A 21,822-nucleotide genomic window follows, 5' to 3' on the forward strand; every position below is an offset into this window, starting at 1 on the left:
ACAATCCTGGAGCGATGTGTGGATGACTACTACCACTATTCCGATAAATGGTAACATTGTCACGTCATCTGCACGCTCTCCCCAATGCGTTTCGTCACAGATCATGTGGCTTTATCAAGGGGATGTGATCGACACGGATCATGTGACTTTATCAAGGGGATATGATCATATCCTTTAACCAAATTAATTTTTTGGACATTTAATCCATTTTATTTAAAATAGTTTTTTGAGTCACTTAGTTTCTATTTTTGATATCACTGTTTTATGTATAGATATATGGTTTAGGTATTGTGCATTTTGTTATATGTAGTGCAGAATGTTTTCATTGATATTATCAAACAGTGACTGTATTCTATCAGATGCAGTCACTGTTTGGGTGTACAACTGCAGGTCTCAAAATTGATTTGGGGCAACCTCTGAAGAAGCCTGACAACCTGACATTGAGCTGATACATCTTCACAAAAAGGGACAGAATACCTAACAGGACACACAACCATTGGATTCCTGACCTGTACTTTTTAAAGCTATGATGTGCAATTAGGCATGCTTTCCATAAAAAGCTTTATGTCCATATTTGTACAGTCAACATCATGGCGGAGATTTACTAAACCTGATGTACTCAGAATCTAGTGCAACTGTGCATGGTCAGCTTCTAACTTCAGCTTGTTTAGTTAACTTTTGACAGTAAAACCTAGAAGCTGATTGTTTTCTGTGCAGAATTGCACCAGATTTTGCACTTTTCAGTTTTAGTAAATAACCCCCTATGAATCCAGAATACATTAACTGCAATAACACCATTTTCAAAAATAGCAGCATCGTCAAGCAAAAGATGACAGCAGCTTAAAAACATGGAGCCATCAATCCTCCAGTGAGTGACCCAAAGTTTTTGTTAATTAGTAAACCATCAATCAAAGCTTACCCACACATAGATTGGCGACTGCTAGACTGAGTACCCTTCCTAAAATACAACAGTTTAACTCTGTTCCCATTGCTATTAATAAAAAAGTACATATTCCATTACTTTCCTTTTGAAATCTGCGATGACGATGTCATGTGTGGCCAGTTTCCCTTTTAATATTTTGGTGAACAGAAAGGGTTTATAATAAATTCAGGCAGAAACATGTGCTAGTAATAGAATGATGTTAAACAATAATAATATCATCAGACTCTGTGGTCCAATAAACAAACTCAATTCAGCCTCAAGTTGCCAAGTCATGACTAATTACTGGTTTATAGGCTTAGCCTCCTGGCTTTTAGTGGGCAAGTGAAAAGCAGCATTAAGTTTTTAGGTTCACCACAAATATGCTGTAGTGCTGACTAATGAGCACAAATGTCATTTCCAGTTCATAGAAAGGTTACACATGTTCCAACAAGGAGGTTTAAATTAAGCAGCAAATAAACCCATACACAGAATATTCAGCTTTGGAAAAGCACAATGTGAATTTTACTTAAAGCATGTGTTAAGCCAACATTTCATATTCCTGATACATGCCTGCTGTGCCAAGCACTTGTATGAAAAAGTATCCCGTTCTCCTTGTATTGCTTCCATTGTGTAAGACATGTGAAATATTGTTTTTATTTAACTAAGAATATTAAAAACAAAACTCTATTAAATGTAAAGGCTCTATATGGAACAGATGTTGCTGTACACCTTGCGTTGGATTCCAGTAGCCCTGAAACCCAAAATAATCTCTGAGTCATACTGCAAAATCACCTAAAAAAAAATCTGAGGTTTATCCTTCCCTCTTCTACTGAAACCTGAATTTTGATCTGCCAGTTGGATGGGCAATTTTACTGACCAATACTGAGGTCAGAGTTCTGATTTCATAGCTAAATTATTTCTATAACTGAGCAGATTTTGGGGCTTCTGTTGCAACTCAAGGTACCTGTAGACACCTTTTTCCTCATGTTCTGTCAGAAGTAATTGACTAAATTATCTGAAGAAAGACAATGTAGCTAGGGGCCTTGATAGGGCTTTGACAGGGCCTCTGGAAGGATAATGTCACTGCGTAACAATGATGTTACTGTGCATGGAGCAACTATATCAATGTACATGTCTAGTATTCCTAGCTGATTGGTGTACTACACATGGCATTGGCAATGTAGTGTGTGACGGGAGTCACTTTGGGTGGGGGGCCCATGGAACACAGCCCCCTTTGGAGGGGTGGGGAGACCCCTGTCTCAGCTCCCCATATCCCTCTTATGTGTAAGTCACCCTGTGCCTGTTAGGGGTACAGGGTGGAATGTTGTGATATTGCGTAGACATGTATAGGTGGGGTGTGGGGATTGTTCATTGTTTACTGCCATGTGGTGCATCCCATTGTTCTATTGTGTGTCTTGCTTGCAGCAAACTATTATGGGATGTATGTGTTTGTGTATTGGCTTTGTGGGGGTGTCTGCTGTGTGTCTCTTGTTACTAAATGTATTGCCCTGCCCTGTGTATATATCTTTTGTCTGTGCTAAAATAAGGCAGTCTATCTCCTGGTTTCCTTCAAGTCTGGTGCTGTCTCGTCTTGTATGGCCAGCGGTGGTGTCCATGGATCTGTGTTCGGACAGGGAAGCGGGAGTCTAACGTAAATACCCTAGTGCAGTCGGGGTCCAGTTCCGTTACATAGTGTGTCACAAAAGATAGGCCCAAAGCAAAAAAAATAGGCAAAGGGCTGCATGAATAGGGGGACAGGGTAAACAGGGACAGTCAGGGTTAAACTAGGCAGTGCAGGGAGGGTGGTCACCTACCTTGATTGGCCAGTTTGTAGAGAGGAGATGGATCCAAGCAAAGGGGTATACAGGAGGAGATCTGAAGGTGACAAATCACTTGGAGCAATAGACGTGAAAGAATCTTCCCATCCTCCTGCCCTGTGTTGGATCATTTTCACTGTGGACCACAAGCTTTTGTTGGGGGTCTTTGGAGGCGTTAACATTTTCAGAACAGTTCATGGTAGGGACCCATCTAAGGTATGGCGTCCTCTGATAGTGGAGGATTAAGTGGGAAGTTATAACAAGGAGGTATCTGCGGAGAAGTGAGTTTGTCCCTGAGCTAGTGTTGTGCAGCTGGGGATTGTTAAGTAGCAAATGCATATACACAACCTGATGTTGATTTGTTGGTGCCTCCCAAGATCGGCAATCTTATATTATGATTACTGGATTATTATATTTGCTTCTGTTTTAAGGAATATTATGTTTGGGTATTTGTTAATAAATACCAATATGGCCACATTTTTCTCCACATTGGGGTCACTGGTTATTTGTTGTTAGAGTAAGTTGGGGGGGTATATGTGGTAACAAATTTCCTAGGGTTTGTGGACACCTGTGGTACTCTAGTCAAGCTCACATGAATACATCAATGACAGGGCTAGTGAAAATCAGTCAGCACTAAGAATTTGTTATTCTGGTAAACCATCTCTTATTATTATAAAAAAAATAATTATAACCAAAAAAACAACAGCATAACATATCAAACAGACCATGTGTTCAATCTGTGAAACATTGTCTTATTGTAATGATGGAGCAGCCTATGTTGCCAATATACTGCTTTCTTTATATTCTTTGATATAGGTTTAAAGAGTTGTTTTACCATGGGAAAAGAAGTACGCCTTCTGATTTGCTGACTATCTAGGGCATGGGGTGTCAAACTGGCGGAACTCCAGCTGTTGCCAAACTACAAGTCCAATGAGGCATTGCAAGATTGACAGTTACAAGCATGACTCCCAAAGGCAGAGGCATGATGGGACTTGTAGTTTTGAAACAGCTGGAGGGCCACCAGTTTGACACCCTTTATCTAGAGATTAGCATATGTGTTCCGTAACTCAATACCTCATGTTTTTATTCTGTATTGGTTTTTTTGCTTTACTTCCAGGTCACCTTATGACTCTTGTACATGTCTTAAGCTTGACTCCAGAACTGCCCAATAGTATGTTCAGCCTTTGCTGTCTAGGGTAGTCAAGCCTGAGGAATTTCTTGCTGGCGGCGAGTTTATATCACACCTATAGAGTCATCTTTTCCCATACAAAATGAAGAAATCTGCTGCTTGTTGCAGAGGCCAGACACTGCTTGCATGTTGGGTAATGGAGCCATATTAAAACTTGTGAACTGATAGTTTGCAACCAATCAGATCCTTAAATAATCCTGGCATGAACATCAACAATTCAGTGCATGTTAGCCAACTACTCATTACTGCCTATGAAATAAACCACAAAGCACTGGCTTATCTCTATTCATTTTCTCTTCTCCGCACAAATAAAAAAGAAAACTGAACAAAGATTCCCAGCTCATTAAGTTGCCTGTAACAAATTTTGGTCTCACAACAAGATTGTATACTTGCCTAAAGAGTTGCCATAGACATTACAAGGAAGAAGGACATGTAGGCACAATCTGAACACGCTTAGGTATCTTAGAAATTCAGTGCTTCCCTAAACATGAAATGTAAACTAATGGTAAATAGCTCTCTCTCTCGGGGATGCAGCAAGCAAATGCACTATCCAAATGTTAATTACAATCAAAAACCTAGACATGAACTGTCACACTGTACAACAGTTTGCATCGGAATACCGGGGAAGAGGGGGGGCGAGCAATCTTCATTGGACAAGGTTTTCCAGCCTGTACTTCTTCTTCCGACAAGCTTTCGTCAGCAGCGTCTGCTAATGCTCCCTAGACATTAAATTGTCTCCTGCTTCAGCTGTTTTGTCTTTTATGGTTACCTTAACGACAAGATATTTTTGTATGATTGATTGTATAGTTCAACAATTTCTTCATGTATTTGGACAAAGCCTGGTAGATTTTCTACATGACTATGAAATCTGCTCAATGCCATAATGATTACCAAGCTACAACTTTTTCTTATACTTTATGCATCAAAAATGAAACGATATGACCACAGTGACAGGATCATTGAATTTTCCCTGTGGAAAAAGAACAATGGGGTGACTGATCACAAATATTCCAGCAAATCCTTCTTTTTTCCACTATAGTAAGAGATTAAAGCCTTGAGTAACAATACACAAAGGAGAAGTAGTCAACATGCTGTTGTGAACAGTAATGCCATGAGCCGAGTCTTCTGTTTAATAGAACATGAGAACTGTCTTCAAGTGGCACCCAAGACAGTCTTCATGTTGTGCTCCTGGGCAATGGGTACAAATGCTTTTTATTCTACCACTGGACTCAAGCATCACAACATACTAACAATTCTTCGTTCTGTGTGCACTGGAGGCACCTAAGATGTCAAGGTGGCCTTGCACTTTATAGCATCTATGTGTACAGTTCAGGAAATTTACAGTGGCACCATACAATACTGGGGAGATCTCTTGCACGCAATTATGTTCACAATAGTGAATAGGTGCCTTTGTGGTGGTCTGATATTTTACAAACATTTGCTGCATGAATGGCCTGCTTTACACACAGTGCATTCATTGCATCAATTTTAAGAGCAATGTTAATGAGCACTTATATATGCATTTATCAGGGGGAGCTAAGGTCTCTTTATATGCTGAATTTGTACCTTGGGTCAGGACACTAAATACACAGAGATCAAGGCAATGCAGAAGGGCACCAGGAAGAAGACTAAAAACACTGGTGGACTATTGTCTTGAGTCTAAATAGACATTTCATGATCAGTTATGCGGGCTTATTTCCTAAAGTTGCGAAAAGTAAAACACTATCCCATAATCTGCAGTACTCACGTTTCATCACTTTACAGTGTCAGAACAAAGAGATATCAGTTGTCATAGTTACTGCACTTTTCCAATGGAACCTTGTCTTACTTTGCAAAATGCATATAATTACTCTACCAAACACAATCCACAAAACAACTGCATAAATACATTTATATGCAGGTAATTCTCAAAGATATCTTACTTTTCACTAATGTGGAACTGTTTCTGTCTGAAAACAAAAAAATTGTGAGCAGCGCAATTTTTTATAATTTTTTCATATTAAAGTTTTTTTTAATATAAAGAAAACAATTAAATGGTGCTAGGTAGACAGGGGGGGGAAATGGGCAATATGGATGGTAGAGTCTAATGACAGTATCAAAGAGCAAAATTCCTATACAATTGGAATCATGTGATGTTTGTATCGGTCATTAAAATCTCCACCATAGCATGACTGTAGCTTCCAGGGAGAGGATTGGATGCACACTCATATATGTAGCAAAGAAAAAAAACACAGGAAGTGCCACCACCTAAGTGTAGTATTATAAATCCAAGAGAGATAATATTGAGAATTTCACTAATATTTATTCAGAAGGTAAAAGCATAAAACTGGAGGACTGCCGAGCTTGGCAGGGTCGTGGCTGAGTCGGCAGAGCGAGGCCTGGAGGCATCTGGGAATAGCATCTGGACTGTGCTTGTGAAAGTGCTGGTACTGTCCGATGGTCAGAGCAGGTACAGGTGGAGCGATTGGCCCCTTCCTCAGGCGGTGTGGGACATGCCGTCAATGAAGAGCTGGAGGCAGACTGGAGATGCAGAGAACTTCCAATGGGTGACATGGGAGGCGTGAGGGGTGTGGTTACCCATTTTGAGGCAACAAGTACCGCCCCTTTGTCAAGCTGCCCCTTTGCTTTTTTTTTTCTATTACTGAAGAGATCGTTTGTCCCTTTTGCAGTAAAGTCTTTAATCCCTGGTTCACACTGAATGCGACTTTAAAAATTTCAAAGATGCAGTTCAGTGTGATTTGTACCTCCAATTTCACTGCGGTTTCAACTTCATTTAACAGAAGTCAATGCAAGTCATAGTGAAATCGGAAAAAAGTACTGCAGGAACTATTTTTGCAATTGCGCTACTTCAAATTGCACTGATTAAGACTTCAGGTGCGATTTGTAAATCCCATGTAACACCTGAAGTCGCACCGAAGTGAACCAGGGTTTAATCTTACAATCTGCTTTACAAACTACACTGAGCTGCACATGCTGGGTGCCAGGATGACGTAATTTCCATGCACATGTGCAAAAGTTATGCTGGCCAATCAAGATGGCAGAAGACCACAAACCTAAAAGAAAGCTGGGAGAATATATTGACTCTGAATCAATGGAGCTCAGGTAAGTAAAGGCAATTTCATTGCGACTTCATAAAAAAAAAACATTCTAGAAAGCTTTACAACATGATCCACATTTACCTTACAATTTGATTTCATTCATGGAACTATACTTTCAATATTTTCCTTGAATCCAAGAGCATCTCATGCTTAAAGGAAGCCAACTGGGATCCAAATATGGTGACTGCCATAGCTGACTTTGTTTACAGGCTCCAGGGCTTTCAACCTTATCCTCGCTTTACAACCTAGAGCTAACCTGGAGCAGGTATGCAGCCAGTAAAGTCTGACTTTCCATCATACGAACTGTCTGTGAAAGTTTTCATTTATCCAGGACATGGTATAGCTGATAAAAATTAGTCACATTGAACTGGACTTTCTGTAATGTTGCTGATTTCATTGCGTATCCAAGCCATTTCTTTAGTTCAATAAGTGTCAGGAAAATGCCCCAGCATTTTTATCCACACGGATATCACAGACACCCAGGGGCAGACTGACCATTTGGAAACTCGGGCGTTGCCCGAGGGCCCGGGGTCAGTAGGGGGCCCCATGAGATGCCCCTGGTACCTTTCTCATAGGCTTTTTTGAGTTTGGGCAAGGACACAGGGGCCCCATGATCCGCTATTGCCCGGGGGGCCCATGGGTTGTCAGTCCGCCCCTGCAGACACCCTAATCATTTCACTATTTAAAGACAGATGTTATTGTCTATGAACAGGATGAGAAGTGTGGAAGTTGAGGAAACCTGTTATAGTTACATAATCCCACCCTTGGTGTCAGGGAGGCTTCACAGGTGTTAATCCTTTGATTTATACAACTAAAGCTGTGAATTGTTGTCAAAATCTAAAACATCTACAAGGTCAAGAAAAAAAACATAGGACCATCTAACAGAGGAGAGAAGCAGAACACGCTGAGTAATATAGCCATTCCATATGTAGCTGGAGCATTGACAAACACAACTCTTGAAGCATCAGATCCCTGCGTCTTTCAAGCACAGAAAATTATGATACAGAAGTTTGCACATCCAAAAGCCCAACATTCGAACACAAACTAAGTAACTTAGTATATGTAGTGCTGTGTAGAGGAATGCAAAGACCTGAACATTGGGGAGACAAAACAACCTCTCAACAAATGGCCCAACATTGGTAGACAAATTATACAGGTCAAGTCTCAGCAGTTTTCCTACAATTTATAGGAAAAGGGACATAGAACACCAGATTACAGACAGTGGTGATTGTTGAAAACACATAGAACACCAGATTAGAGACAGTGGTTATTAATTACTTACAGACAAATTATTGGTGATAGCTCAGCATTTACTCTTTTAAATACATTCAAGTGATTTTTTTCCACTTCATGCTTGCAACTTTAATTATTCACACATTTGTGCGCAGATAATCATATACACAAATGCATTAAGTATGTCTGCTTTGAAATTTGAGAATAAATTACTCCTCTATGCCTGTAGCTACCGAGGTCATTAATCAAATTCTTCCATCCATGTTAAACAGCACAGATAGACAAATCTCCCACTCCACTGGCTGTCAAAATACCAGAATGGTGCATACATTGCATTTATTGCAGTCTCTGATTAGAGGACATTTTCTCACCTGGCTCCTTTGACAAAAAAATCAACTTTTGCAGATTCATTACTGACAAGACCTCCCCTGAAGTGAATTTTGGTCAATTCAGCAAGAATAGGATCAAACGTGATGCTTGCATGGCCAGCTTTATTTACATCAAAACCTGAAAGATAATATAAGTACAAAATAAAAGACCTCTGTTTTTGTGAAAACAAACTTAAGCTGGCCATACATAGAAAGAAAATCAGCCAGTTGAGCAGGGACCGGCTGAATTTGAATCTATGTATGGGTAGGCTGCTGATTGTACCCAGTAGCCAATGGCTGCCAGCGTTGATCAGTGTGTTCTGGCAGGGGGCAGTCCCCCTGTCAGAACACAATAGCTCAGTAGGGGAAATCACTGCATTAACATCGCTTAGTTAGTACAGCAACCTCTCAGTTCAGTGGGCTGAATGAAAAAAAAAACTCTACGTATGTACCCAGCATTACTGTTTGTGGAGTCCTTGCAGCTCTTACCTTTATACACACTTTAACTGTCATTGGGAGAGGCATTCAAAGACTAAGTACACCCTCCACTTACTCCCGATGATGCTAAAGCAGACAGAAAATATTATGGGTGCCTGAAACACATGCAGTCTTCCCAGCTTCAGAATCTGCGACCAAATGGTTAATATGATGTATTTAAATAAATGCTAATTAGAAACTACGGAAATATTTTTATAGAACAGCTGTACTTCTGAGGCTTGTTTATACTATCTGCGGTGACCTGCGTTTTCCACACTGGATAAATGCAAGCAGGGCCGCTGATAAGGGGGTACCACCGGACCTCCTGTAGGGGGCCTGGGACCTGTCACCTAGCAGGGGGGCCCAACCAGCAGCTTTTGACTTCATGTAGGATGTCACTATGTATAATCAGTCAGTGTATATAATATACTTTTTCCCGCAAGAGTCCCAGGCAATCATTCTACCTGCTGGACAGAGGGGGGTTCCATCTGTTCACCTCTGGAGACTGCAGCCAGAAGACTATAGATCACGGCCGTCGGGGATTTTTTTTTTCTTTTTTGGGTGGACTTTTACACTATCCTGTGATGAAATGCTTCTCTGGCAGAGTGATTGGGCTTGCCTTGCACACTGTCTGACTCCTCCAGCAAGCAGGTGCTGAAGGAATCATGCAGAAGAAGGGCACTGGAAGCACTGGAATTAGAAGTGATCAGTGTACATGTCCACTCAGCAGCCAGCCCAGCAGTGGAGACAGGGAGGGATCACTAGCCTCTGGCAGAAGTCATAGGACAGGTACAGTGTCTCATGACATTACAGCACACTGCACACATACATCTCTCTAGGCCTGTTTTTAATTATGTATTAGGGAGCAGCCAAATGTGATCATCATTATCATCATGATGACAGTCACACTCACACAGTACAGTGCTTTGAGTCACAGCACTTGTACTGTATGATTATCATGATGATAATGATGACAATCATTGAAGGAAGGACAGTGAAATGTAAGCTGGCCAGTTCAGCAGAGACCAGCCATGATTTGAACCATGTATGGGCAGGCTGATTTTACCCAAGTCAATTGTTGTTAACCAGCCTGTTGGATTTTACATGCGATTATTGCTAGCAGCTAGTATAGCCACTAGCAGTAATCAATGTGCTCTCCTGACAAGGATGGTTACGGGAAAACACAATAGCTCCACAGAACGAATTCCCCCATCATTTCCCCATCATACTGATTGTGTTGATGGAGGAATCGAGCGATTTTCTTTCCTGCAATCCGTGGTTGCATCGTATCATCTATGGCCTGCCTTGGAGCCCCTATCACACAGCATGAACTCCACTTTGCTCAGCAGGGGATGTGTCTGCTGATCCCCCCTGTTAAGAGCAGAACAGGCAGATGACAGGTCCATGTCTGCTCTATTTATGCAGAGTAGCCACTTGAGCTCCAGTAGATTAGACTCCCTTCATTATCAGGCCATTTTTTGCAATTTAGCACTGCGCTATTTTAACTGGCAATTACATGGTCATGCAACACTGTATGCAAACAAAATTTATAACATTTTTTTACACAAATAAAGCTTTATTTTGGTGGTATTTGATCACCACTAGGTTTCTTTTTTTTGCAAACAGAAAAAGACCAGAAATTTAAAAAAAAAAAAACACAATATTTTTTACTTTCTGCCATAAAACATATTCAACAAAAAATTTAAAATTCACATTTCTTCATAAATTTTGGCCAAAATGTATTCTGCTGCATGTCCCGTAAAAACAAAAATCTCAATACGTGTATGTTGATTGGTTTGTGTGAAAGTTATAGCATCTACAAACTATGGTATACATACTGGAATTTTTATTAATTCATTCATTTATTTTTATACTAGTAATGGCGGTGATCAGTGGCTTATACTGGGACTGTGATATTGCAGCGGGCAATCTGATACTAAGTGACACTTTGTGAGCACTAACTGCCACTGACATCACCAGTGATGCTAATACAGTGATCAGTGATAATACTATACACTGACATGGTACTAATGGGTAGGAAGGGTTAACATCTGGGACAATCAAAGGGTTGTGTGCCTAGCAGGTGTTAATGTGCGTAATATGTGCTGATTTTATTAATGGATCTTGTATTTTTCTCTGCTTAGCAGGGGATGAAAAAACAACAAGATCACCTGTCACAATACAGAGCTCTGTGATGTGTACCATCATAAACTGTATGGGGGCAGACACAGACAGAGCATGCTCTGCTCTATGGGAGGTCAAATGTAAATGGACCCTGCTGGTCATTTACACCCGACTGCCCTCCAATTCAATCCACCTAGATGGAGGAGGACAGATCCCCTTCTGTTTTGTTTAGCTGACCCAATCAGATTGGAGGTAGGCGGGTGTAAACAGACACAAGTCTGTTTACATCTGCCACTACATAGAGGTGAATGGAGGGTATGTATGGATCCGCATGAGAAACTGATAGGCAGACACAAACAAACTGATCGCATGAAAGGGGCTTTAGGCCTCATTTACACTTGTGTTTGGGGGTATGGTAAAAATGTGCAGCTCAGCTGCGCATTTTTACCGCCCTAAAATACTCCTCCAGAGGGAAAAGTAAATACCATGGCCCTGATGATTTTTGTGCAGCTAAACTTATCACTGTTGTTCTGCTCACCCACAGCCCGTTCCTGGTTTGCCGGGCTCTCCTGCTGTAAACGGTTGAGTTGGCAGCATATAGAGTAGAGCGAGGAACATCCATTTCTCCCTCCCCTCTGTGAATGAATGAAGCCAGAAGCTACAAGGATTATGTCACTTCTGGTTTTAATTCTGTGTTTACCTGGCTGGTACTGACCAGAAAAGCAGCCAATCAAACTGATCTGTGTATGATCAGTTGCCTTAAAGGGCAGGAGAGGGGTCAGGGGTCTAATAGACCCCAGATCTCTCCATAAAGAGGACTTGGCACTGCCTTATCTATCACAAGGGATGTTATTCATCACCTGTGATAGCAATAAAGCCGAACAAAAAACCCCCCATAAAAATAGAAATAATTCTAGCACCAGACCTCCTGTCTAAATCTAAACTGGTAACCTGTGAAGGCTTTTAAAGCGTCATCTATGGACAAATTTAGGTATCATACTTTGTCGACATTTAACAGGCATGTACAATTTTTAATCTTGACAAGTTTGGTATCTATTTACTCAACACAACATCATATTCTGTACTATTGCTGGGAAGACTGCTAATGCTAAAAGATATATTTGAAGCCAACACATTGCCAAAAAAAATTATAATCTGCTACTCAAGGGGATTTAGGGAGAAAAGGCCTGGGGGCTGAAGTGGTTAAAGAAGCACTTTGCCATTCCCCCTTCCTTTGCTGGCTTGTCCACTTGCCAGGTCTTGCGTTGCCATCTTCTCTTTTGCGTCATCAGTAGCCAGCTTTTTTGCAGCCAGCACCTGATGATACAACGCTGTGTGTCCCTGTTCCTGCAGTCTCCTGGGATATGTGATGGGGATACATCCCAGGAGACTACAGGAGCAGAGAAATATCATATTTGTCTAGGGAAGAAAACCACAAAAAATTACTTTACAGCTAAGATGTGTCTTAAAGGGATTGTAATGGTTTGTTTTTTGTTTGTTTTTTTAATTAAAACAACAAACATATTATACTTACCTGTTCTGTGTAATGATTTTACACAAAGCAGCCCCAGTGGGTGGGCAGGTTTGGGGTGGGGTCAGGGGCGGGGCTTGGGGGCCCCATCAGGTAGGCTGTATGAGGCCTAGTGATTTCTAACAGTGGCCCTAAATGCAAGTCACCTATAGGGCACATAGAAAACTGCATTGTTCCGCAGCTCGCTGAACAACCACATGTCACCGTACAGCATCACAACAAACCACACTGCTGTGCAGTGACATGTAGTGCCACCATGTGACACTTCAAATTAAGTAAATAAAAGGGAAAAAAAAAGAAGTAAGCAGTGCAATACGTTAACACCAACACTAGCCTGTAAAACGCTGCATTTTACCTTGCAAGTTTGTGTGAACCCAATTATTTATTTTTATGGTTCTATATTATTTATTTTCAGAAACTAAAAGGAAAAAATGTTTACACACAAAACAAAAACAGGACACATCTGCATCAGCAGTAATGAAGTGATTTAAATGAAATCTGATTGGGTATTTACAAGGTTATCAAAATCGCCAGCAACGCTTGAAGCCCAGAGCAGGATTACAGAGCTCATATTCCAGAGACTTTATGTATTTATTCCAACAAAATGATCTTGCCCTGAGGAAATTCACAGCTGCATGTAACGTGTTATGGGTGCATGTGCATTAAATATTATAATACTGGACAAGTACCAATCAGTGAGAACTGGGTATGCATTAGATGGAAATGCTTACTTTGGACATGTTAGGGATATACAGCACAGTCAACAGACTAGCACTTTGTTTACAAGAGATTCAGTCTTAAACATGACCCTGTCAATCTTGTCATCCTTAATTACTGTGCTTCCATTACATTCAGAAGGAATGAGCAGACTGCTGTTACTGTATGTTGTTTGATTTCAAACACTGGGAGTGCCATGTTTTTTCTGTACAATATGCGTCTTTTTCCAGGTGAAATACACATTACGTATTTTCCATATGACTGCCAGGTGTGTTACATTTTACATACTAGAAAACCGAGGCGGCTATACTTTGTGAATAATAATGTTTGATTTCAGGTGATTGAAAGCTTCAAAGTGCAGTCCAATACAGGGCAAAGTTTAATTTTAAGGGCCAAGCCACATGCTATGCGATCACTGTGCTGCTTCTTCCTTCACTGTCCAGTCTCAGTGTCAGCACCTGTGGTAATGAGCCCTTGTAGATACTCAACTTGGGGTTCCCCATGGCGCGGAGTCTAAGGTACGCCCAGCTGTGGATGAGGAGACCGCTCACAGGAGCAGAGTACAATGGGAGGAGACAAACGGAAATCCGATAGATTAGCCGATGTCAGGACAGGTGGAAAACAAGCACAGTCAGAGAACGAATCCGGGGTCAATACACAAGTAGTCAATGCAGGATACAGGCAATAGCAACACACAGGAGCTCCGATAACTAGGAAGTTGCTCAGGCAAAGTGGCCTAGACTGAGCATGTCTTATATAGGGAGGCAAACAAGGAGGCAGGCCAGGAAGTGATGGCAGGGAAGGAAGTAAAACCCAGAGAACAGCACACGACGCCCATAGGTGAGCACAGACAAACACACATGTGAAGAGATCAGGAACAGCACTGCAGCAAGGAGGTAAGAACACAAACAAAAATCTGCAGGCTAACTTGTGACACTCAGGCTAGGGCGGGTCAAGAATGACCTGGGCTCTGAGAGAGTGAGTTGAACAATGCTGACCATCAGACTAAAAACATCTAATGGCACAAAAACGTAATGTGGAGGAAACCTCTGAGTTGAAGATTTTGTAGTGTTGTATTCATTTTATCTTACATTTGGCTGGAGCTCGCCACCAGCCAAACAAAGGAAAAGTAAGTATAAACTGAAGAAGGGTCTGTCATTAAAGTGAACCTGTTACTTAGCCCATTATGGGCAAAATCATAAAGGTACCTATAAAATTTCCTTCCATCTATCAGTTAGTGACTTCCAATGCAACAGTGGATATGCTCTTTACATCCGCAACACTAGTTATGTTAGCCTTTGCATATGCCAGGTATGTGCCTTAAGCTGTACATGAATCAATAATAAATCATTTCATTTTATGTTGCCCATACACATGGCAATGTTAACCACTTTCAATTTGCTTTCAAGCACAAAAACAACTGCATGGATCAAGGAAAGCTACCGTCATCTATCAAGACTTGGAAATCATCAACACTGTCAGTGGCTAGAACTCTTCATCTACTTAATTGTTTTTGAATTTAAAACAAAACTAATTAAAAGTGGTTGAAAATACTTGTGATTTACTGTGCCTAAGGTCAGCATACAGATTGCTTGAGTAAAACAATTGTAAGGACCTGTGCCAATGGGCTTTTGTTCACTTAACAAGTTTTGCATTCCTGTACATGTCTATGGGAATGGAAAACCCACTTAAAGTGTTAGTTCACCTATTGCAGAAAAACTGGAAAGGTGACCTAACACCAGACCTCCTTCCCACCCCCTGGACCCTACTGTATGTATTTACTCCCCATGATCCTGAGCTGTCAGGGATCCTGCAAGCCATTTCCCCAATCTGGGAATTTTAAATCCCTGCAGATTTCTCTCCTCTCAATCCAGTGCTGCCAGGAAGGACCACATGGATTCTAATTGGTCTGCACCATCACATGGAAGATGCTGACCAATCAGAATCCATCTGGTCTTTCCTGGTAGCGCTGGACAAAAAGGGGAAAAAGCATAGGGGATTTACAATCCCCGGACCAGTGAAGCTGCTTGTGTGAGCCCTGACATCTCAGGATCATGGAAGGTAAGTACATAGAGTGGGGACCAGGGGGTGGGGATGAGGACCAGGGAACCACAAGGGTACCATGGAACCAGAAGATGAGGGGACCAGGGAACAATAAGAAGACGCTGGAAGAAAAAGAAGGAGTTTAAAGGTGAACTATGGCCACAGCATTCATTTTCACTTTTTTTCAGCATTGTAAGGGTTCATTCACACTTGAGGTTGAGGGGCTGTAAAACTACACTGTGGAGCTGGGCTTTTACCTGGGTGCAATGCACATGGTTGCAGCACCCTAGTGCAGGGGTTCAAGAGGTTACAGCAGGCTATGAGGAGGTGATACAATGCTTCCTCACTTTCTGTCAAATGCTCTCTGAAGATAGTAAAGCAAGTGTGAACAAGCTCTTACAACAATATGAACAATAGTTATTTTTGACTTTTCAATAAAGTATACTTGAACAATAAAACAATAAAAGGTAAACTAGTGCGCTGCCTATGGCAATTTTAAAGAATATAAACAACGCCCACCCCAAATGCAAAAATATAAAATGATATATGTGAAAATATAAATATGCAATAACTCCTCACAGATGCTGCTTCCACAAACTGTTTCCAAACCAGTAAATAAATATATAAACCAATAAAATCTGTAGCTTCTCTCAATCCCTTACATATAACTCGTATATATATATATAAATAGTAAGTGTAAATACTCATAATGTGGGGAATAATATGAAATAAACATAAAAAATATGCAAATAAATAAGAACTAAAGAAAAAAACTAAAACCAAGCAATAAAATATAACATAATAGAAAATCCGTAGTCCAAAGTGAAAATCCGTGATAGTCTATTTTATGCACTGCAATTCAAGTGCTTCACCGTAATGAATGTGAAAAAAACTCCAAATGCACCAAGTCCTCAGAATTTAAATCTTCGTGCTCAAAACCACTGTGCTCATAGGTGGCCTATCACCTCAATATCAGACCACACAGGTCTAATAGCGCCTTTATTCGGCAGACCTTCAGCCCCAGCTGCTATACTTGTTCATCTTTCCGATCCAAATAAATATACCAGCCACAGATCTAGATGCTCCAAATCAAATAATACTGAGCATAGTGTAGTAAGGATAAAATGTATGTCCTTTATTCAAAATATACTAAATGCACTCACATTTGGCCAGCAGTAAATCACGCAAATAGCAGTAATAATACAGGTCCATCAGCGTTCACTCCACCAGCATCCGACATCAATCACTGTCACTCACCTAATCCTTCCTTACACGTTATGCCACGCCCACGTGGCATCATCAGAGTGTGTGAGTGCATTTAGTATATTTTGAATAAAGGAACATACATTTTATTCCTACTACACTAGAAATGGTCCCTTTTGCAGGTATAGCTATGATAAAAAAAAAAATTAAAGTAACAGCCTTTACTGTAGTAACACACTGTCTCACCCTGCTCTGCACATGCTCAGTTGCTCTAGGTTTTTAGGCACTGTGTCAAATTTGTAGAGGCCGATTTGCTGACAGCCGACTGATTTACTGCTGCTCAGTGGCTCTGGGCTTCAGCAAAATGGCAGCTTTCAGCAAGAAGAAACAGGAACAATGCTGGAGGCAATTTACAGCACAGCATAATTATTAATGTGGAATGTATGCTCCTTGCTAAAGAACATTATATTTTATAACCTTGATATGAGTAAAGTTCAGCTTTAAAGTGGAGCGCCACCCAAAAGGGAAAGTTCCGCTTTAAGGACTGCTCCCCTGCTCCCCATTAAGGATTGGCACCTTTGGGGTGCAGGGGGCAGGTACCCGAATTTGACAGATACCCGCTCCCAATTCCGGTCCGATCGCCTAGGCAATCGTAAAAAACGGAATGTGTCCTCCCTCCCTGTAGTCTTTTGGGACACGTGACAGGTCCCAGAAGAATACAGGACCATTCATGAAGCACAGCGCTACTCGCGCATGCGCAGTGGGTGCCCTGCTGTGAAGCTGCAAACAGTCACAGCCGGGCGCCCACACTGAAGATGCCGGCCTCCAGCAATACAGGACGGCCGGTGAAGCGGGCTGCAGGGGACACACAGTGGGACTGAGGGACAAGTAAGTGGCTGTTTTTTAAAAGTCAGCAGCTACAGCTTTTGTAGCTGCTGACTTTTATTTTTTGACAGGGTGAGCAGAACTCCGCTTTAAGTATATGCTGGACATAGCGGATTACAGCAATTATGTTGCTTTGCCCTGAATGGACCAAGCACAGGTTTGCTCTAGAGAAGATCATTAGAAATTAATTTTACCCACTGCTTGCACTAAACTTGTGATGTATAGGCTAATACTTTAAAAAATCCAATTAGTCCTTTTTTAATAGTAATTATTTCTCATTTTTGCCCATGTGCTCATTGTGTCCAGAAATGTTCTGAATACAAGAGCAAAGACTGATTGGACATGTAATCCTGAGATTTGTAAAATGTGACATTATAAGTGCGCTCCTCCCCACCTGAACATTTCGGTGCACAGTGCAAAAAAGTGGATGTCACTTAAAAAGTGTTTATGAAGACATAGCTTATGATATTTTGTTAAATTGCTACTGTTTATGATATTTTGATAAATTGCTACTGTTAAAAAGGATGAGGATTTATGGCTACTTTAAGGACTTTAGTTACTAATGCTTATGCCTCGCCATTAGTAATACTCATGAGAAAATCTTATCCCCAAAAAATTCACCGACTGGCAACCAAGTTAGAGTAAACAATATAGGGATGAACTTCGACACATGCCTAGAAGCAAGCATGTTTGTATACATGGCAGGCTTCACATTACCACATGTGTAAGCCAGGAATTTTACTTTTTGCATTTAGGTCCATTTTATTCTTTTATTTACAGATGCACCATGTTTGGGTGATTCCAACTCCTGCTACATCCTCTTAAAACATTTCCAACTTTTTGAAACTTCTTGGAAGTAGAATTGGGCCTCAGAAGAGGGTTGTTGATGGGGTAAATGTCCCAGGTTGCTGTTCTTTTTGCAATTAAGGAGGGCGTCTTTCAAACCTCATGTACTTTAACGGGACTCATATCATAAATAGTGCATTGTCGTTGATCACTTACTTTCTCAAGTAATGATTTTTCTGACTCTTTAGCAGTTTACCAGGACAGGTAACTATCACTGCCATGTTTAACCTGCAGGAGCATAAAGCAGCAGATCCCACCATGTCCTCTACTTTGTCTATTACTGTAAATGTGGGGCTGGTGCTGTTTAAACATGAACCTTTCCAATCTAATTGCTTGCGAGCCACAAGCAGACATTCCTCTATGGCCAAGATACATGCATTATTTTCTATTCTATATTCTTCTATATTCTCACACTGCTTCCAGCTGCCACTCTTTTCGATTCTTAATCCCCATCCTTCTTTCCTCCTCCAGTGTGCCTATTTCAGGTCTTTTAAAAATAAATGTACTATTTCAGTAACAAAACCCATACAATTCATACATTACATACAACCTCTAAATTATCACAATGGTATTTTTTTGCATCAATTTTTTGTGCACTAATTCTTCACGGTCCTAGAGACTGGTAGCATGCTCTAAACATTTTGGGATGTATTCCTTTTTCCCCTTTCAAAACATTGGAATTTGTGTCTTCCAAGTATCGGGCAGCTGCTTCAAGTTTTTTTTATTTACTTTGTTAATAAAATAGATTGTATACAAATGAAATTGTAGTTTTAAATGGAGTTGTATGTGCCAAGTCAGCACCTTGCTCCTTCTATATCTTGGACATTCCAGAAGTGAGCTCTGCCAGCCATATCTCTGTACTCTGTTCCTGTCTTGGTAGTTTTAGGTGTTCCCACCTACCTGTATGTTTCACAACCTTCTGTTGCAGAATATTTTAAAAAATCAAAAGGAAAATAAATTGGAGTCCCTTATAATTCCCACAGCAAGGAACTTGAGGGGAACTTCATTCTGGTTTAAAAAAAATTAAAAGTACTTTTACGGAACAGACACTTAACAGGCACTTTGGATTTGGGGGTTGGCTGTGACTTCCTGATGCCTCACAGCCGGCTCCCCGCTGTGCATGTGCAAAGCAAAAGGTCTTGGAGCCTTCTGGGATGTGTGAAGTATCCTAGGGGACTGCAGTGGGGAAAGGGATAGCCCCAGTAGCCATCATTCTCACCTAGTGGAGAAGAGATGCCCCCAAAAACAATGAAAATGTGTTAAAGCTGGTTGTGGGGAATGGAATGAGGGGTACTTTTTTTAATGAGTGAAGATCTGCTTCAAGCATGATATACTCCACCAACAGAGTCTCTGAGAGTTATGAGAATGTGTTAGGTAATTCAACTCTACAGCATCGAACAATTTGATTTCAAATAATCCAGATTACTTTTAAATAAGGGAATATGTCTAGTGGGATTTTTTTTACTTCTTTATAAACATAAGAAACACCTTTTACATGAGAGTGTCCATGAATTGCTTCTAACTAACTAGTCTTCATTTGATTACTGGAGTCACCAACAATGATTAAATGTTAGCAGGAACAAAGTAAGCAAACTACAAAGAAAAAATGAATAAAGTAAAAAACTCTAGGAAATTATGTATATAGCAGTAATAATTTCATGACCTTCTACACCAATGACATCACAAAGCTTTTCTGTGCTTACAATATCGTATAAATACTACAACCATAATACAATTACTGGTGCTGAAATTGCTTTATAATAGCTGCCGAGAAGATGAAAATGGAAACAATTCAATTTTCATTTTCAACCACATTTCAAAAGAACACATTTTAAGTGAGTAAAATGTCAACAAAATGAGTCAAATATATTTTTTATAAAGAAATCTGGTGAAAAAGTAATCATTCCATAAGCTAAATTCCAAAAACCATGAATCCACCAATCTTCTAATGTGACATGTCTGTCCATCCATCACTGGGGTTGATTTACGAAAACCGGAGAGTGCAAAATCTGGTGCTGCTCTGCATAGAAACCAATCAGCTTCCAGGTTTTATTGTCAAAGCTTAATTGGAAAAGCAGAAGATAAAAGCTCATTGGCTAGCATGCGCACCTGCTCCAGATTTTGCACTCTCCAGTTTTAGTAAATCAATATTTATCTACCTATCTATCTATCTATCTATCTATCTATCTATCTATCTATCTATCTCCTATCGTATTATCTATCCATCTATCTGAGTGTATGCCATTTACAACTATTTTGAAAATGGCAGAAAAAAAAATCAGGTATGATTATTTTATTCCAAATAATATATAAAATGCAGACGAGACATAAAAGCCCATAAATGTTATTCATAACAAACTAGACTTGATTCACGAAATAGACTCCATCCCCTGCACACCTTCAGATTACCAGCAGAAGAGGTGATGTCATAAAAAGAGGTGTGTCTAGGGTGGAGTTAATCCTACAAAAACAGTATGGCAGTACTCTGGAAAATGACTATCCAGTTTTTTATAATCCTACATAATAGACGGCACAACCAAAATCCAACAAGAAACAATGCTCAAACTATTCCCTTTTAACAGAAAACAGGTGTCCATACCCATTCACACTCTGTTTACCGTGCAATATTTTGTATATTAAATGAATCCCCTGTCATTTACCATCTCAGATTTTCCCGGTATCTAAATTGTGCTTAAAATAGCAAGTGGCGTAGTGCTGTGTGACTACTATTCTGTCAAGCCTGTCATTTCATCCCTTTCATTCCGAAAACCCGACAGAAGTGACAGTTTGGACCAGATTGTCGGCATAAGCACACCCTGATTATCTTAATTGTCTGGTTTACCATGGCTGTCAAGCACAGAATCACAACCATGACTGCTGGGCTACATATACTTTTATGCTTGTTTTTCTTTGTACCTCCTGATAGGAACAGAGCACCTGTTTGCTTAAAATCACAGCATTTTGAATGACTTGTAGATACCACCTAGGGAATACAATAAACACGGTAACATTAACATAGTCAACAGCTTGCATAGTGTTCATCTCTTCATAATAGGGTACCAGTCCCCTGTAGATGATGTGTAGGTTATTTGGATACACCTTCAAGTGCCCAGCCCTAGCATCTTCTCAATATGTAGCGACTTACAGCCCTACCATAACACCACAATACAAAAGTTATCCAGACAAAATATGAGGATAAGCAATATAGCTGTACCAATAGTAGGCATTCTATAGATGTGAGGTCAAATTTGACACATCTATCAATTATCAATAACATGAGAAGGTGTGTCTGATTATCCTCTTCTGCCTTTAAAATCTGGACAATCCATGTTTTCCTCTCCAGAACACACCCAGCAGAGAGCATAAACA

At 40.4% G+C, this 21,822-nt stretch overlaps 1 protein-coding gene across 2 annotated transcripts in view; it reads right to left on the bottom strand.

The window, feature by feature from the left end:
• Positions 1-21,822, bottom strand: part of ANK3 (ankyrin 3) — an 818,082-nt gene that overhangs the window by 576,678 nt on the left and 219,582 nt on the right. The window lies entirely within an intron of this gene.

The sequence above is a fragment of the Staurois parvus genome, unplaced genomic scaffold, assembly GCF_062004578.1.
Source record: "Staurois parvus isolate SC_StPar_1 unplaced genomic scaffold, SC_StPar_1.0 ptg000303l, whole genome shotgun sequence".
NCBI classification, from domain to species: Eukaryota; Metazoa; Chordata; class Amphibia; order Anura; family Ranidae; genus Staurois; species Staurois parvus.